This window comes from Cupressus sempervirens, chromosome 9 (genome assembly GCF_028749045.1).
Source record: "Cupressus sempervirens isolate cs-2001-9-10 chromosome 9, ASM2874904v1, whole genome shotgun sequence".
Classification (NCBI taxonomy): Eukaryota; Viridiplantae; Streptophyta; class Pinopsida; order Cupressales; family Cupressaceae; genus Cupressus; species Cupressus sempervirens.
This window is the reverse complement of record NC_143126.1, coordinates 226,582,051-226,602,596: the sequence shown is the minus strand read 5'-3', so window position 1 is coordinate 226,602,596 and position 20,546 is coordinate 226,582,051. Positions and strand designations below refer to the sequence as shown.

Genomic DNA, 20,546 nt, shown 5'->3' with positions numbered 1-20,546 from the left:
ATGAGTTGCTTAGAGTGGAGATGTAGAATCTGGGTATTGCTTACAAGAAAGGATGACCTCAATCATACAGTCATTGCCAAGCTCTCTAAAACTATTATGATAGAGGATTTGGGGAGGTGTGGAGACTGTGAAAATGAAAATGAGTTCCTCGTTGATCATATTAGTTGGGGGGAAGCTAGTTCAGGTCTCTTGAGAGATGCCTAGGACATGATTGTTTGTGCTAGAGACGAGTAGAGGACTTAAAGATTGAGAGTGGATAATGGAGGTGTTAGTCTGCTTATTGGTCCTTCATCTATATTTTTTAGCAACAATTTGAAAAGCATCATATTGATTCTCATTTTCACTAGATAAGGAATTAGCCAAGATTAAAGTAGGGAAAGAAGTAGAAGGAATGGACAAGGAGCTGGAAACCAAAGTGGGGAGGGGAATGAGATGTTCATCTGGGGTTTTGATAATAGAGGAACCCACATGAGGGTTAGCAAAATCAGCATCTTTTTTAAGGGGGGGGGTGGTGGGGGTAGAGGGAGGAGGTAAGGGCTTAGCTAATAGAGGCCTTTTTTTAATGATGGGGTAGTCCTTCCTCAAATGCCCTTCCCTTTTACATGGGAAACAAGCATAGAGACTCCCAAGAAATTCAATAGGGCAGGAGTAATTATCCTCAACAATGTTAATGTTGATATTAGCCAAAATTTCTTTACTAGGATTCAATGAAATAAGTATCTGGGCAACCATATGAGTAACCAATCCCATAGTATCATCTATTTAGTTAACTTTGCCGAGTGGTTCAAGCAATTATGGAAGGAAACACAATAGAAATGACAAGATTTGTTTGACCAAGATTCACCGAGGGGCTGAGAGGGCAAGAACTTCCTCATTAATGGCCTCAACAAACCAAGCTAGGGCTCAAAAGGAGGTAGAACCCATTGTCCAATATTGTTTTTTAAGCACTTTAACTTGGGATTCAAGAATGGTAAAGAAACTTACATATAAACCTTTTTGAATTTATCTACAAAACGAAATATGAAATCCAAGTTTCAAGTTCTAGTTGTTATGGAGTCAATCATCAAAAAGTTTCCTAGGAGGGCATCTATGTACTTCAACAATAGAGAACGAAATAGCTGAAATCCTTAATCTATTTTTTTCTTTCACAATTTCAACAAGCATTTTTGGATTTAGAGGAATAGAGAAAGTGTAGTGCCTGCCCTCGTTCACATTTATTTGGACACATTGTTGCTATTATTATAAGACTATGTTAGACTAATTTTATGTTGATGGATTAGTGGTATTGTTTTGAGACTATCAGATATTATGTTATGGATTCAGTTGATATATGATGAGATAATTTAGACCTTACATTTCATGTATGCATGATGATCATTACATTGCTTTCAGTTATTGATGATGATTAGTTAGATGGTTTATTATCTCATGTGTTTTATTATGGATACCTACCCCATACTTGCATGTGTATGGTGTTCGTGTTTGCTCTTATTGTATGGCATTTTTGATATGGTTAAGGAAGGGAGTCGTAGTCACCTGCTAGTCAAGATCTACACGATGCACCACTTCCTGCCATTGCATATTTAGCTTAGCATTATATATATTATATGTACATGCATGGTTTTTATGCAGGTTGCCGGTACCGGGTATCGACTTCCCTGAATTGCCAGGATGAGCGTACCCTATTACACTATCTCAATGATAAGAGAAGGGAGATAAATTTTCAAGTCCAAATCCCAAACCCTTAAACCATTTGTCCTAGTGAGGTAGGACATGTATCTGGACATTTTAACTATTGAATGTGTTGGATGACATAATTCGTGTTTTTTAACCCTTTAGACTGATTTTGTATGAATTGTTCTATGATGGGTTTTTGTATTTTATCTTGGAGGTCTATGGTGAATTTTCTATTAATTAAGTCTTAATAAATAGATTTAATTAATAAATTAATTATTTGGAGAAAATTAATATAATATCATGATCTTTGATATTTTGATTATAATTAATTAAATGAGAATTAATTGAGAAAATAATTAAATAAAAGAAATTAGAAATTAAAATTAATAATAATTATAAAATAATAATAAAGAAATAAATAAATAATAATAATAAAAGTTATAAAAATTAAAATTAAAATTATAAAAATTAAAATAAGAGTTATAAGCTTGCCTAGGAGTAAACACACCTTTTTATTTCTTATATGTCAACAACATGGGGGTTAGTGCACCAATTAAGCACATGGTGTCTACAACCTTATGACTCATCTAGAAGGTTGGAAAAAGCTCGTGCTTAGTTGTCTACAGCTTCTAGTTGTTTCTAGAGACATTCTAGGTGCTTCCTAAGAGTCCTTTATATTCAAGCACTCCTAGAGGCTTAGGGGAGAGTGTTTTTGGAGCATTGGAGGACTTAGGAACGTGGGAGAAGGAAGGAGCTTGCTCTACAGTTTCTGAGGAGAAGCGAATTAGCATTAGAATTCGAGTAGACTCTTGTGATTTTGCTTATGTTATTTCCGCATCTCACACTTCCTGTCTTCTTCATGTCTTTTGAATACTTTATGAGGATTCTATGTGTGAATATTCCAATTGTTTTATTCTTGTATATGAGAAAACCCCTCATGTGTAGATCCAACGAAATTATGGAACTAGGGTTAAAATGTATAGTCAAATCTATTAGAGGATTAATGGGTAATTAGAAAATAGTTATTTTAAGGATAAATTCTCAATTCGTTGAATTGGAAAGCCCTATTGTTTTAAATTTTGTATGTGTTTTCTTTTAAAAAAATTATTACAATAATAAAATACAAGACTGTTTACATATGTTTATTATAAAACGCTGCAGTGCTTGATAACAGAGTGCATGTCTATACACTAATCTAATGTGCTAGAAATACTAATTCAATGAAAGCATTTACACATTAAACTAACATAACATATAAGAGAGACAAAGAGAAGACAAACTCAAATGAGAATGTGAGCCATGGATAGGCTCTCTCAATGAGCTTGTTCTCTTGTTTTTGAGATGTGTCTATGTATAGATTGGAGATGTATGCTCAAATGCTTAAAATGGCTTCAATGGAGATGGGTAATGGCAAATTGGTAGCTTTGTAAGCTCTCAATTTGGCATTATAAGGTTAAGATTGATGACTTTGATTCTCAAAATAGCATGGTAACTTTAGCTCAAGGATTGTTGTTTTTGAATGGCTTAGGAGGGGATTCAATTTATAGGCTAAGGGCTTGAGGGATGGAGGGCTAAGATGCAAGGAGAGATGAAGGCTTAAGGAGGGCTAGGATGCACTCAAAGGAGAGCACATGGATTGTGCTTGTTTAGCACAAATGGGAAGGTGACACTTGTCACAAGGAGGATGAGTGTGAGAGGGTAGGGTAAGGGGTTGGTTAAAGGCATGATGAGTGGGGTTGAGTATGTAAGAGAGATGTAAGAGGAATGAATGTGGAAGAGGGAAGAGTGTGGAAGATGGATGTAAGAGTCATGAGTGGCCTTGTAAGAGTCTTTTATGGTTTGTAAGAGCACTCATGACTTGGTGGTTGGGTTTTTTGAGGGGAGACTTTGGTTTGGTTTAGGAAAGTCTTAAACTTGCTTAGGGAATGTGACAACATTAGGGAGTGGATTAGGCTTGGGTTTAGGATTAGATTAGGGATGTTAGAGATGTGCAAGTGGATGACATTAATGAGGGTGGGTGAGTTAGTGGCTAAGCTTGGTTAGTATGGGTGGATGGGGTGGATTAGGCTAAATGGAGGATTAGGGATAAGTTAAGAGTTTTTAGAATTGAGGATTTTATTTATCAAATAGATTTATTTAATAAATGGGGATTTTTGGAATTAGATAGAAGAATAGGATTTAATTGATAAATAATAGGTTATTTGATTTATCAATTAGGACTATAGATGATTAATTAAATAAATCAGCTAGGGATGGCAAAGGATTAATTAAATAAGAATTTAATTAATGATGCTTTTAGAGATGGCTAAATTAGATTACCAAAGCAGTGTAATCAATTTTAGGTGTCTACACATGTATATATATAAATATGTATATACATATATACATACATACATATATATATATATATATATACATATATATATATATATATATATATATATATATATATATATATATATATATATATATATACACATACATACATACATATATATATATATATACAAATACATATATATATATATGTATATATATGAATATGTATGTATATATATATATATATATATATATATGAATGAATATGTATATGAATATGTATGTATGCATGTATATATATATTCGGTTTTAAAACGGGTCAATGGGAAAGCATTTAAAAATATTATATCGATGCAAATTTGCGTAAAATGTTTAAGAAAAAAAATTAAAAATAAACATAACTTTGGGCGGGTATATAACCTGTACCCCCCTACACGCCCTACGGCAACACCATACCTGTAGTCCCACCTACGACGATAGGCATGGGGTCATACGGCTTTTTAATAGCCAGCGGCAACTGTTATTCAAACAGTGTTGGTATGTGATAAAGTATTTTTTTATATTATGAATGTTATAATGTTATATTTTACATAAAGTTTATCATTAAAAATGTTATTAAATATTGTATGGATTGATAATAACATTTGTTAATAATATATGTTATTTGATATGTTTATATTAATGTTTTATAATTATTGTTATAATATTAACAATGTTAAATATAAATAATAATTTATTAATCATTAATAAAGAGATATTAATATTCATAAATTTGGTATTGTAAAATTTAATTAAGATTAATTAATGAGTGGAAATATGTAATTGAATTATTAGTAAGGTTGTTTTTACCTAAGGACAACGAAGATTATATTAAAGTTTCGAGTGTATTTAAGGGTGTTTTAAGAAAATTGAAATTTTGAAAGTGATAGGTATTATTCCAAACATTTTAGAAAATTATTTTAAACTAATGGAGGAAAAATCCTATGTTTTAATCAAGGGGATAGATGGGTTGACATATAGATTTAATGAAGAACCTTATACACATGAAATATATGTTGGAAAACGAAAACTGAGACCTCCACACTCTATTCAATGATGTAATTTTAGCAAACCAAAACATGTGCTTGCTTTGTCTATTCTCTATGCTTATGTTTTGGGTTTTGGGTTGACTAGTGTTGACTAGTTATAGGACGTCTACCAGAAGCTTAGGGGGTATGATTGTGATGTCGTGATGATGTCTTATTTCTGATCTTTATTAACCCAACCATGGTTATGTGATGGAATGCTCTATGTAATGTTTGTAATTACTGATTGTTATAGTTGAGATTCTTATGTATGAGACACTTGACTTAACCATTTTTGAGTCATCGATCAGTTATCCTTGGGATATTTTCCAGTCACCGTGATGGAATTGAAATGTTGATTTATGATGTCATGTTGTGACATGTTTTGACTCAACCATTTTGGAGTCTTCAATCAGTATGATTTGAGATATATTTTGGTTATTGAGAACCAATGGATACTTTTGATTATCAGTGATGCTTCAGTTGCCAATAGAGAGCTGTTGTGGTCATGATTTTCTATGGATGCTTTTTAGTTGCTCATGGAGATTTGATGCTATTATTGTGGATATCTGATGTTCTTATTATGGATTATCTTTTGATTTTTCTTTCCAATCGCTTGTATAGGACTGGGGTGATTTATGATTCCATGAGCTTAGGGTAGGTAATCTGCTTGTAGTGTCGAGAAGTGGCTTGCAATGGGGCCTGGGGCCCTAAGAGGCTGCTAGGGTAACTCATTGTAAGTTGTTTTAATAAGTGAAAACATTCTCAACTAATACTAACTAAATGAACCTAAAAAGATAATTTTTTTGTTCTCGCCCATGCCTTGAGTGCTAGTACAAACTAGGATGGGAGTAGAGAGAACGCAAGGTTGCAACCTTGCATTCCATAGTATGCCTTGTCAGTATGAGAGGATACTAGTGGCCACATGAGGATCAGTATGGACCTATGGAGTTTAGCTAACTACTAAGGTAACTTCTACATGATATATGCGATGAAACTTTCCCACTTGCATAGTAGGTTCCTACATGTCATTGTGTGCCTCTGTGAATTAGATGTCGATTTATGTGTTGGAACCTTTGAGTTAGTATACTTTTAGGATTCCTGGACTTATATAGAGATTTACGCTATGTGATTTAGATATACTATTTGGGACTTGAGATTATCTCCTTAGCACAGTGGGAGTGGACCACTTAGGTTCCACGCGATCGAGTGGTAGTGTTTTTCCACTCTTATCATTTGAGATCCGTTTGAGACATCATGGCTAATGCGTCCTTTATGATGGTGGATATGTATCTTTTCATTGATGATTAACATATGTTAGATGATGTTATCTTATGCTTATATTTGCATGTTAGATTACTTTCTGCATATGATGTAGTATATGTTAGGAGTGACATTCCAACTATGTTAATACTGATGATCTCCTCGATGATTTGGAATGTCATGCACAGAGGGATGGCTAGGACCCATAATGGTCTAATGATGCTATTAACGGTTGGGAGGAACCATGCACTTATTTTATTATGTTTGATCTTTATGATGGATGTATATATCTTCTATGATGATGTATCATGTGTACCATATGGTTATCTTTACTTTGAGGTATCATGGATTAGAATTAGGATGATGTACCTTATTCCACATATGTATATTATTTTAAGCTTTTCATACCCTGTGACATGTACAGTGGATGATTGAGCATTTAGAAATGTAATACATAAACATTGGACTTATCATTATTATTTCATGTGGTTGTTGTATTAGATGGATTCAATAATGTTAGTTGATTTAGATGTAATTCAATGTTAAGGGATCCTTAAAGAATGTAACATGTTATGCTATTTTATATTTACTTTTAGATGGTTATTGCTATTGCTTCCGTTATTCTTGTATTAGTTGTAAAAGATATTGCTTTCATGTTAAAAAAAAATAAAAATGCTACAAAACTTAGTGAAATTCTAGGTTAATTCTTTGGATCCCTTGGTGGGGCATTACAGAAAGGTAAAACAACAACCTCATTATTCTTACTGGATTCACAAATTCTATGAATACTTGATAAATCAAACCTTGCGCTTGCATTAATGGTAATGCTAGAGTTAGCAACTGCCTTGGAGAACGATTTGGGTCTTGCAAGCCAAAAGTTGATGGTTAGGGGGGATTGATCAATTTCGGATTAACATAAGCCATTGATTCCCTAAATGAAGCCATAGGAGAGATAGGGGGAACAAAATTTGCCAAACGACAGAGGGAAGTGGAACAGTTTTTAATCATATTAAATGTATTAAAAACATGGAGTGAACAAACTTGTCACGTGCCTTCTCAAAGAAAGGAAGTTGTTTTGTCACCATTTTCGTAAAAGGCCATGAATTATTTTCATTTAATAATATTTTCAATTACTTTATGATTTTTTATATAATATAATTAGTTTGTTGAAAAATTAGAATAAATTCAATTATTTATGATGTAATATATAATATAATTACACAGTGAGAAAATTAAAGTATATATAATTTGATTTAAAATATAATTAAAAATAATAATTCTTTTTAATTAATAATTAACAAATTCAATTAATATTTCACAAAACATATTAGAAAACACATTGTAAAAATTACTAATATAGATATCTTAAATAAATCTATCTAAAGCAATGTCGATAGATATCCACTAAAAAATAATTATAATTTAATTCACTATATCTAAAATTATTTATATTTCCTTTGTCTCCTTTTGACAAAATTAAGACTTTAATTTTAATTTCTAAAAAAATAGATGATTTATATCTCTAAATATTATAATTTAAACAAATATTTAATATGGTATTTTATTAAATTATATTTTATTTATAATACGATTTAAAGTTTTGACATGTAGATGGTTGTCAAATTTAACTTAGAAGAATAAAAGTTAACATTAACACACATCATCCCACTCCACCTATTCTGCCATTGTAGAATGCCTATCAATATTAATAATATTAATGAAGAAATGTTAGGAAAATCACATGGTCATGGTTTTCATTTAATCTTAAATACATGCCGCTAACAATCAACTTACACTTTCCCTCATAAAAGAAAAAAAAGCCGACGTCTGTCTTGAGGTAGCAATCGTACAAAGACTGTATAGCCTATAGAGTAATGCACATGTTACAATTAGTCCTCTTCTAGAAAGTAAACGACTTCGTCCTCGCTATCGGATTCGCTCATTAAAATAATTTCGCAATGTTGAAATGTCTCCTTGCGCGTATCTCTGCCGCACGTTAGTAATCTCTCCACTACTTTTCTCATAGAAGGCCGCTAGTTAGGCACTCTATTTGTGCAAACCAAACCCAAATGCAAGATGCGCATCATTTGTTTGATCATCAAACACTACTTCTTGTCTGCCCATCAGAATTCTGTTGCGTATCCATTCCACGATGTCCCTGTCCTCTCCATACTCTGCCTCACCCGTCGCTTTCATCCCGCTCACCAACTCTAACATCACCACTCTGAAACTGTACACATCACTCTTCTCATTCACCTTTAGCCTCTCCGCATATTCTACATCACAATTCCCAATTCTAATAAAAAGTAGAAGATAATTTGTGCAAGGAAAAACTAATCTAATTTGTGGAAGAAAACTAAGGTAACTAGATGTGAAAGAGTGAGTTTTTATACCTAGGGCGATGTATCTATGTGACCCTACATAACCAGACACCGCGAACTCATACCCCAACTTGTTTAGCTCTTTGGATACCCCAAAATCTGAAATTTTAGCCCCAAATTCCTCATCGAGAAAAATATTGCTAGATTTCACATCTCTGTGCAATATTGGAGGGTAGCAATCATGATGCATATAACTCAGACCACCAGCTAGACCAAGAGCAATCTGATAACGGATCGACCATTGGAGATTTACTTGTGGTCCTGATGATTTCGGTGTAGAATGTCGAACAAGCTGCCGTTGGGCATGAACTCGTACACCAACAGCTTGAAATCGTAGTCTTCACTTGAAATGCAACAGAGAAGCTTCAAGATGTTAGCATTCCGGATGACTCCCAATTTGTCCACCTCCACTTCCCCCATTTTACTCTCTCTTCCCGTTCTGCTTGTGTTCTAGATCTTTTTAATAGTTACGGCTTGCCCGTTCTGTAGAATGACCTTATAAAAATTTTCGGCACCTCCAAAGCCAATCATGTTACTCTCTTTTAGATTGCGAAGGATGAATGCCTCGTCCACTTCTGTTGAATCGAACGACATCATCTTCCACGACTGCGTGTCTGCGTAATGCCGCTTCGAAGAGTGAGACAGATAAATGCAACCCAAGGTAATGATGGCAAGTATAAATAAAGATGGTACCAGAATGGTCACTAACCTCTGAGGTGATATTTTACTCGAAGATGAACACGAAGGTAGCATTAGATTCTGCCCTCCACATAGCTTTGGGTTACCGACAAAGCTGTCCCTATAAGCCGCATTGTCTAAGCCATTCGAAATGCATCGAAACAAGTGATTGTTGGATACATTGAAAAAATTTAGATTCGGTCCTCCCAATTTGAGAGGAACCCTTCCAGAAAGCATATTGTTTGACAAATCAAGAGTATTTATTTGGTAAATGATCCAAGAATTTGGCCCGTAAGCCTATTGTAACCTAAATTGAGCTGAGTGAGATTCTTTAGTGACATTATTTCCTCAAGAATCCCTTGTGAGAGAAAATTGTGGTCCAGCAGGAGAATGTTGACCAAACTCAAACTCCCAAGCTCAGGTGCAATGGGGCCTAAGACATGGTTGTTGCTGTTGGAAGTATCAAGGTTCTGAGAGGGGGGGGTGTGAATTAGAACACTATTAAATTATTCCAAAATCTGATTTTAGTAATTTTAATTCACAATTTACAGCAGTGGAGAAATCAAACTATACTGAAATGTAAACATACTGAATAATATCAACTCACAGAAAGAAGAGACACCAATTTTGTGCCGAGTGGAAAACCCTCGAAAATCCTCACGGTTTTGTCATAGGGAGAAAAACCACTCCATAAACCTATATTCTTTATTGAGTTCCAACTCTTTTACAATTGGCAACTTTTACTGCTCATGGTATTTAACCCTTTTATCAGTGCTGTAATTACAACCTTATACACACATACAAATGTGTCTGTAAGACATTTATACATGCATACAAGTCTATAATAAGACTTTTAGTCTTTACAAACTGTTCTAAAATATAAGTCTTCTTTCTTTCTTTTTTTCAACTCATACCCTTTAAATTACAAATGATCTCTATATTTATAGAGATAAAATTTGAAACTAATAAATTACATGAGCCTAACTAAACCAGTTAGGATTAATCAAAAACTTCTTTTTAAAAATGTTGTTTGAGAAACTAACTTCAAAATAGTTACAGTTTCGGACTTGTTCCTGTTTCAAAAACCTTCCAAACCGAGCAAGGGTCTTTTATGTTTGAGATCTTCAAGAATGTCATTTTGTAACCCAATGTTATACAACTAAAACTGCCTGCCAGCTTTTCTTTTGTTTTGAACAAAAAAATAGTGCATATAATGTTTTGGGTTTAATACCCACAAAAGTTTATTCATCCTTCATGAGAAATGCAATAAACTGTTCATGCATATTTCCAAAAACTTCATTTTAGAACCTGCTACGATGAAGATAGTTTTCATATTTGCTTTCTTTTTTACAACCATTTTCACAAAACCAGGCTGAGATCTTCTTATTCAAGAAGTATTTCGAAACCCTTTCATTTTTAAAACAAAATGCTTGACTCTAATTTTTAAAGACGGTTTGATAGTCAAAAATATAATTTTTTAAAAATAACAGAATAGTATATGTATCTTAGAAGAAATCTCTTTCCAAATAATTTTGCCTCTTTCAAAAATTGACTGTGTTAATTTCAGATTCAAAAATACATAAAACTTCACCTTTGCTCTGTCGTGAGATTGAAACAAAACCTTTTCATTCTTCATTTATTTTGTAGTCTCAAACTAATGACGTACCTGTGCTTTTAAGAAATACCTGTGATGCCTTTTTAATTTGCACTTCAGATTGAAAGTTTCTCTATGTTTTCCTCTTATATTTGCCTCCAATTCCTCATGCATGTGAGAAAAATCAAATGAGTAAAAAAATCATTACCGAGAAACCTTATCTGTGAAACTTGAATCAATTCTGACACAAAGACTTTCAAGTAGTTTACTGAAGAAGAAAATTCAAGAAGAATACTTACATCTTTGAAGATGAAACCCAAACAACAGATCAAAATTCTATCAAAGACATTTTGATTCTGCAGGTAAGATAAATGTGAAGACAAATTTTTAGTTTGCACAGAGAGAGACAAAGAAGTTTTCCAAAAACAAATGTATTTTCCTCCAGTCACAAAACACCCACAAAGAAAAATGAGTTTCATAAACGTTTCAAGTCCGCTATACAAATCTGACAAATGGTGAGATTTCTTTCAACATGCAGTCATTCCTTTAATCCTTGCGTACAATCTGTGACTTCATTTATTAATCAAGGGTCATGATGTCATGACTTTGTTTTATGTTGTTGCCAAAGCAAAAATTGTCTTTATTTAAAATGCCTTATCCCAACATTCAATGCATCTGTCAGTTTTATTAAATCTTTATTTTTGCCACTTCCCTATTAAGGTATATTGCCAACTCATTTTGCCACTTTTTTAAAAAGAATCATCATGGTCAACAATCTCCTCCATTTTAGATGCAAAATGTTTCACTATTTCATATATACAAGATGAAAAGAAAATCAACTTATACATACAAGATAATATCATCTCATTTATACAAGGTGACTTCGAAAATAAAATTCAACTTATATATACAAGATAATGAACAAAAATATAATTGATTTACCATGAAATGCTGATTCATATCACTAAAACTAACTAACCTGAATCAACCATAAATTGAGAAATCAAATCTGAAACCAATAAACCAATTTGTGTAACCAAAAAACCAATCTGTGAATCCAAACCTCTGAACCAACTGAAATCAAATTAAATCTAAAACTGAGAAATGCTGATTACTCCCCCAAAAATTTTGCGTCAAAAATTGACCACCTACTTTTCATGAATGCTTTCTGTGAAAGGAGCAGAAACCTATCATAGAATAGTGATTAGGAAGAGTGTTTATGCAAGAAGAGATTGAGAGAAAACTCCCAATAGTTCTCTTGGTAGTGCCTTTGTAAAAATATCAGCCACCTGTCCTTGAGTAGGCACATAAACCAATTTGAATTCATTATTTTGAACTTAATCTCTAAAGAAATGAAGTTTGATGGCTACGTGTTTGGTGCATGAGTGCATAATAGGGTTTTTGCTTAATTGAATAGCACTCATGTTATCACACATTATTGAAATAGGTTTTGAAACCTAAATGCCCAAATCAAATAACTGATAATCCATCCAAATTAATTGAGTACAACATGTTGTAGCTGCAACATATTTAGATTCACAAGTGGATAGAGTTACACAATCCTATTTTTTACTATACCAAGCAACTAGACACTCACCAAGAAAGAAAGCTGCACCACTGGTGCTCTTTTTATCATCAGATCCGCCCCAATCTGCATCAATATAACCAACAAGAGTAAAATCATTGCTGTGAGGATACAATAAACCATAATCAAGAGTGCCTTGAATGTATTTCAATATTCTATGCACTGTGTTAAGATGTCATTGCTTTGGATCAGATTGAAATCTTGACACCATACAGACAACTTGCATTATATCAGGTCTAGATGTAGTTAGATATAGCAAACTTCCAATCATAGATCTGTAAAGAGTCTGATTAACTAAAGGTTAATCATCATTCATCATTAATTTACAACTAGTTTCTATAGGAGTGGTAACAGGTTTGCATTCTGACATATTGAATTTCTTCAACATTTCTTTGGCATATTTTGTTTGGGAAAGAAATAATCCATGTTCTAGCTATGAGACTTGCAGACCAAGGAAAATAGTGAGCACACCTAACATTGACATCTCAAATTTAGATTCCATGATTTTAGAAAAATGTTTTGCTAAATCATTATTAGTAGACCCAAAATGGATGTCATCTACATAGATTTCTACAGCCAAAATGTCATCATTAATCACCTTGATATATAAAGTATTGTCTACCTTCCCATGAGAAAAACCATTTGAAATTAAATGCTTATCCAACTTGGAGTACCAAGCCTTAGGAGACTGTTTTAAGCCATACAAAGCCTTTTTCAGTCGATAAACATAATCAGGTTTGTCAGAAGATTCAAAACCTTCTGGTTGTTCCATATAAACTTCCTCTTCAAGATACCCATTTAAGAAAGTGATTTTAACATCCATTTGGTAAATAGTGAATTTTTTATGGCTGGCATATGCAAGAAAGATTTTGATTGATTCCATCCTTGCAACTGGTGCAAAGGTTTCACCAAAATCAATTCCTTCTTGTTGAGCCTGGCCTTTACAAACAAATCTAGCTTTATTTCTAACCACTTTACCTTCTTCATTCAGTTTATTACAAAATATCCACTTTCCACCTATGAGATTTTTGTCACTAGGTCTAGGAACAAGTTCCCAAGTCTTATTTTTCTCTATTTGATTTATCTCTTCCTGCATAGCATTTTGCCAACAAGAATCTAATAAGGCTTCAGCAACATTCTTTGGTTCAAAGTCAACTACTAAGCATAAATGTTCAGCAATATGTGCCTGTTCTCCTATTTTGGCTTTTCTTCTAGTTAGAATTCCTTTCTCTACATCTCCAATAACTTGAGACTCAAGATGTCTCTTAGCTATTATTTTAGAAGAGGATTTTATTTTTGAAGTAGTACTAGTTATTTTAGGACTTGAACAATTTTTTGGTTCAATTTCATCAGCCAGTTCATTTTCATCAGTTAGTTCATGTTTATCATTTTCAGTATGTTCATTATGTATTATTTTTGATCTCTGAAAAGATGAATCTTCATGGTCTTCTTGACCATTATAGCACACAGAATTTTCATCAAATATGACATTTATAGCTTCCACTATTTTGTTCAGCCTTTTATTAAAGCATTTATAGGCTTTTCTATGCGTGGAATACCCAAGAAAGATCCCTTCATCAGACTTTGAGTTAAAATTTTCTAAAGAATCTTTCTTCTTTTTGATAAAGCATTTGCAGCCAAAAATCTTAAAATTCTTGACATTTGTTGTTTTACCATTCCATAATTCATATGGAGTGTAAGCAGTTCTAACTCTGATTTGTGCTCTATTTACAATGTAAATAGTGGTATGAACAGCCTCTTTCTAGAATTTATCAGGTAGTTTAGCTTCATTTAACATGGTTCTAGCCATTTCTTTTACTGTTCTATTCTTTCTTTCAACAACACCATTTTGTTGTGGTGTCCTAGCAGTAGAGTATTGTCTTTTTATTCCGTGCTTCTCACAATACTCAACGAATTCTTGAGAGATGAATTCACCTCCCCTATCTGATCTCAAACATTTCAGTTTTAAATCAATTTCTCTTTCTACCATTTTCATAAAAAAATTTGAAGTGTTCAAAAGCTTCTGATTTATGTTTCAAAAATGTTACCCAAACCAATTCTTGAATAATCATCTATAAATAGCATGAAATATTTTTCACCATTTAGAGAGGCTATTTTAGTTGGACCACACAAATCAGTATGCACTAATTCAAGTGGTCTATTTGACAAGTATTCTTTTGTTTTAAAAGAAACTCTTGTTTGTTTTCCTTTAACACACTCTTCACAAATATTTGCTAGTTTGGTAATCTGTGGTAGACCTCTAACCTTTTTATTCTTGCTGATTCTGGCAAGATTATTGAAGTTTAAATGTCCTCGTCTTTTGTGCCATAGCCAATTTTCTTCTACTTGACTCATTAGACAAGTATTAACTAATGAAGTTTCTTGGACAATTGAATCTATTAGGTTATAGAGATTACCATTTGTTCTCAACCCGCTGGCAATGACTCTATTCTTTCCATTCTCTATATAAAAACCTTTTGCATCAAAAGAAATAGAATATCCACTATCACAGATCTGACTTACACTTAGTAATTTATGTTTTAAACCTTCAACAAAGTACACATCATGAATTGGTGTGTCTTTATTCAAAATTATTGAGCCTTTTCCAGTAATGTGAGCTCCTGAGTTATCACCAAATCGAACAAACCCTCCATCAGAATTTTTTAGGGTTTTAAATTTGTTTTTACACCTAGTCATATGGTGTGAACAGCTGCTATCCAATACCCATGTTGCACGTTTTTGAGCAAATAGAGTTGTTTCAACAATTAAAGACTTTTCTATTGTCCTTACTTGCTTCCAGATTTATTTTGGTCTCATATTCAATTTACATTGATTTGCATAGTGACCATAATGAAAGCATTTAAAAACACCTAACCACTTTTCTTTTTCCTTGATTAATGCTATTTTCACAAAAGATAGCCTTGTGTCCAAAAGTATTGCAATTAAAACAGTAACCATTGAAAAAGAACTTTGTTTTTTGACTAGTAGATTCTTCAAATGAACTCTACAAGATATTTAATTTTTTATCCTTTTCTTCAAGCAAGAGTTTTTTATTTTCTATGATCATATTTGCTTCATTTAACTCTTCTTGAAGTTTTTGATTTTCAATTTCTTGATTAGAAATCAACTTTTTTAATCTTTTGAGTTCTTGCAAAGATTTCAAAAGTTCTTCTTCTAGATCTACTTCTACATTTGAATCAGATCAGGATTCAGATTCACTAGGTTCAGGTTTAGAGATATGGACTATTTCAGCCATGAATAGTCTTTCCCCTTCTTCATCAGCATCACTGGATTCTTCATTCGAATCTTCTTTTGAAAGAAGACTTTTGTTCTTGTAATCCTTGAATCTTTTATTCTGATTCCAAGGCTTCTTTTTAGAAAAAAATTCATTTTTCTCATCACAATCATCAAGTTTGACATTTGGGCACTTTGTAGCAAAGTGTCCTAATTGACCACAACTAAATAATTTAGGTTTGCCTTTATATTTCTTTCTCATTCTTCTAACTAACAATGCTTCTAAAGCATCAGTTAGATCTAAGTCACTCTCATCATGTTTTTTAGCTTTAAAAGCCGATTCTTTTGATGAGGAACTAGCTTGATGGCTAATCCTCATTTCATATGCAGTTAATGTGCCTTGAAGTTGATGCAAGGTCATTTTTGAAAAACTTTTCTTTTCTTCTAAAGTGGATATTTTTGTTTCAAATTTAGGTAACACTGACCTAATGACCTTTGAGACAACATCATGTTCTTCTATCTCTTCTCCTAGACCCCCTCTGGCATTTACAACTTCATCTACTCTTGAAAAATAAGCAACAATAGTTTCACCTTCATTCATTTTCAGATTGTCGAACTATGTTTTCAGAGTAATTAGTTTAGACTCTTTTACTTTATCATCTCCTTGATATATAGTTTCAAGTTTAACCCATATATCATTGGCTAATTTGCAATAAATGACTTTGGCAAATACGTCTCTAGAGAGACCACAAAGAAGGGCATATCTTGCCTTCTTATCCAATTCAAATTTCAATTTTTCATTAGCATCAGTGGGTACTGTTGCTGGGACAGTATATTTTGTTATTACAACATCCCACATTCTTACATCTAAGGAATTTATGAAGGCTTCCATCATAACTTTCCTAAAAACATAATCATTTCCATCGAATAGCGGAGCCCTATTAAGAGAAGCTCCTTCAGATTGAGCCATGACTTCCAATTAATATCCCTAGAACAATTCAAAAAAGGAATCCTATGCTTTGATACCACTTGTTGGAAGTATCAGGGTTTTGAGAGGGGGGGGTGAATTAGAACACTATTAAATTATTCCAAAATTTGATTTCAGTAATTTTAATTCACAATTTACAGCAGTGGAGAAATCAAATTGTACTGAAGTCTAAACATACTAAATAATATCAACTCATAGAAAGAAGAGACACCAATTTTGTGCTGAGTGGAAAACCCTCAAAAATCCTCACGGTTTCGTCATAGGGAGAAAACCCACTCCATGAACTTGTATTATTTATTGAGTTCCAACTCTTTTACAATCAGCAGCTTCTACTGCTCAGGGTATTTAACCCTTTTATCAGTGATATAATTACAACCTTATACACACATATAAATGTGTATGTAAGACATTTATACATGCCTACAAGTCTATAATAAGACTTTTAGTCTTTACAAACTGTTCTGAAATATAAGGCTTCTTTCTTTCTTTTTTTCAACTCATACCCTTTAAATTAAAAATGATCTATATATTTATAGAGATAAAATTCAAAAATGATAAGTTACATGAGCCTAACTGAACCAGTTAGGATTAATAAAAAACTTCCTTTTAAAAATGTTGTTTGAGAAACTAACTTCAAAACAGTTATAGTTTCGGATTTGTTCCTGTTTCAAAAACCTTCCAAACTGAGCAAGGGTCTTTTGTAGTACCTACCCTCATTCACATCTTCTCTGGACATATTATTGCTATTGTTATCAGACTTTGATGGACTAGTTTCACATAACTATGGCACAAGATAGACAGAAGAAGTATGCTGATGCTCACAGGTCTAATAAGCAGTTTGCAGTGGGAGATAAGATTTTCTTGAGAGTGCGACCGCGAAAGAGTCCGATCCGATATGGAAAGGGTTCTAAGTTAGCACCTCGTTTTGTAGGACCATTTGAGATTTTGGAGAGGATTGGCCTGGTTGCTTACCGCCTTGCGCTACCGCCCAACCTAGCTCGCATTCATGATCTTTTCCACGTTTCAGTGCTTAGGCAGTATATTCTTGATATTGTGCATGTTCTTGATTGGAATGCGTTGCAGGTAGAGGACGGGCAGCTGGCTTTGGAGCCAGTTCATATTCTGGAGCAACGGGGGTTGACCCTCAGGGGTCGAACCATCGAGCAGGTAAGGGTCCAATGGGACCCTACTGATGATTCTTCAGCTACTTGGGAGGATGCAGCTAGATTGAGGGAGTTATATCCCTATTTGTTTGTAGGCTTCCAGGAGTAAGCCTAACCCAAGGGGGGGTGGATGTAGTGCCTACCCTCATTCACATCTTCTCTGGACATATTATTGCTATTGTTATCAGACTTTGATGGACTAGTTTCATGTAGATCGATTAGTGGTATTGTTTTGACACTATCAGACATTATATTATGGATTCAGTTATCATGTGATGAGATCATTTAGACTTCACATTTCATGTATGTATGATGATCACTATATTTTTTCAGTTACTTTTGATGATTAGTTAGATGGTTGATTATCTTATGTTCTTTATTATGGATACTTACCCCATACTTGCATGTGTATGGTGTGCGTGTTTGCTTATTGTATGGCGTTTCTGATGTGGTTAAGGAAGGGAGTCGTAGTCACCTGCTTAGTCGGGATCTACACAATGCACCACTTCCTGCCATTGCCTGTTTAGCTTAGCACTATATATCTTGTATGTACATGCATGGCTTTTTTGTAGGTTGCAGGTACCGGGTATCGACTTCCCTGAATTGCCAGGATGAGCGTACCCTATTATACTATCTTAATGATAAGAGAGGGGAGCTAAATTCTCAAGTCCAAATCCCAAACCCTAAAACCATTTGTCCTAGTGAGTTAGGACAAGTAGCTGAGTTGAGTACCCACTGAATGTGTCGGATGGCATATTTTGTGATTTTTAATCTTTTAGACTGATTTGGTATGAATTGTCCTATGATGGGTTTTCATATTTTATCATGAAGGTCCATGGTGAATTTTCTATTAACTAAGTTTTAATAAATAGATTTAATTAACAAATTAATTATTTGAGAGATTAAATATCATGATTTTGATATTTTGATTATAATTAATTAAAGGAGAATTAATTGAGAGAAAAGAATTAAGTTAAAAGAAAATTAGAAATTATAATAAATAATAATTATAAAATATTAATTAATTAATAAACAAATATTAATAATAAAAGTTATAAAAATTAAAATAAAAGTTATGAAGATTAAAGTAGGAGTTATAAATATTTAAATGAAAATTAATTTAAAAGTTATTGGAGTTATAAGTTTGCATAGGAAATAATGCAGTTCCCTATTTTTCATGTGTCAACAACACAGGGGTTAGTGCATCAATTAAGCACATGGTGTCTACAACCCTAGGGCTTATCTAAAAGGTTGGAAATAGGTCCATGCTTAGTTGGCGATATCTTCCAGCTGATTCTAGAAGCATTCTAGGGTTATCCGAAAGCTCTTTATATTCGGGCATTCCTTAATAGCTTGGGGATAGCGGGGACATAGCGTGGATAGTATGGTTAGTGTGGAGAATAGTTGAGGCATTGGAGGATTCGGGAAAATTCTAAAGAAGGGGAGCTTTCTTTGGGGGTTGTCTGAGGATAAGCGAGTTTAGCATCAGAATCCGGGTAGATTCTTGTGATTTCATTATGATACTTCTGCATCTTGCTTTCCCCTGCCTTCTTCGTATTTTCCATATGTCTTCATTGTGCATTTTCAATTTGGGCAATTAAGTTTTATTTAAGGATTCTATATGTTTAGATCTGAAAATAATATGGGCTAGCGTTGTAATTTCATGGACAAACCCATTAGAATTAGTCATCAAAGAATTTTAAAAGAACAAGTTTCATAGAGAGGTTCTGAAAATGAAACCTTGTATTTTTATAAACATACTATGATTCTATATATTATATATATATATACATACATACATACATACATACATACATACATACATACATACATACATACATATATATATATATACATAACCCTTAATTATATATATATATATACACATACATATATATATAATATATATTCATATATATTCATAACCTTACTGCGGCAGAAATGTTTTAATAAACGAATTCCGCAACTTATGAAATCGCGTTGCGATTTTATGTTAAAATATATTAATGCATGCTTGGGTGGGGGCGAAATCGCACCCCATACCCGTGCTTTAAAGGGGCGCACGGTACTTGCTGCGCAGTGTACCCGCGACTGTATTGGTCGCAGGGTACCTACGACAGCAGGGTACCCGCAGCAATTGTCACCACAGTGACAGCTGACGGCATAATTGATTTGGCTTTGTTCTAAGGAAACTTTGTTATTCGATTTTCTTTATGAATCGAAATTAATAAAATTCGGTTCCATTTTTTATAAAATGCAAAAAAAATAATAAATATTATATTATATATGTACGTATTTATATGTTTAATATAAATATATATATGTATATATGTAATATATATATATTAAAAGATTTAAAGTTGTTAATAAAAGATTTATAAATTCATCTCTTTTTAATGATGAATAGTTTTGTAATTTTATAGTTTTAACTATTATGAATTAAAAGTTTAAGATTATAAGATATATGAAGCATATGAAAATTAAGTTAGTGGAAACGTCTTTTAAATGTTATAATTGGAAACTGAAGTTTAGAGGGAATTTTTAATCTATCCAAAAAATTAATACATGGAAAAACGTAGGAAAATGTTCTTTCTCTAAAC

General features: G+C 33.1%; 1 pseudogene; it reads right to left on the bottom strand.

Annotated features, from left to right (window-relative positions):
- Positions 1–8,212: 8,212 nt before the first annotated feature.
- The window catches only part of LOC149538325 (uncharacterized), a 44,111-nt pseudogene continuing 31,777 nt past the window's right edge, over positions 8,213–20,546 (bottom strand).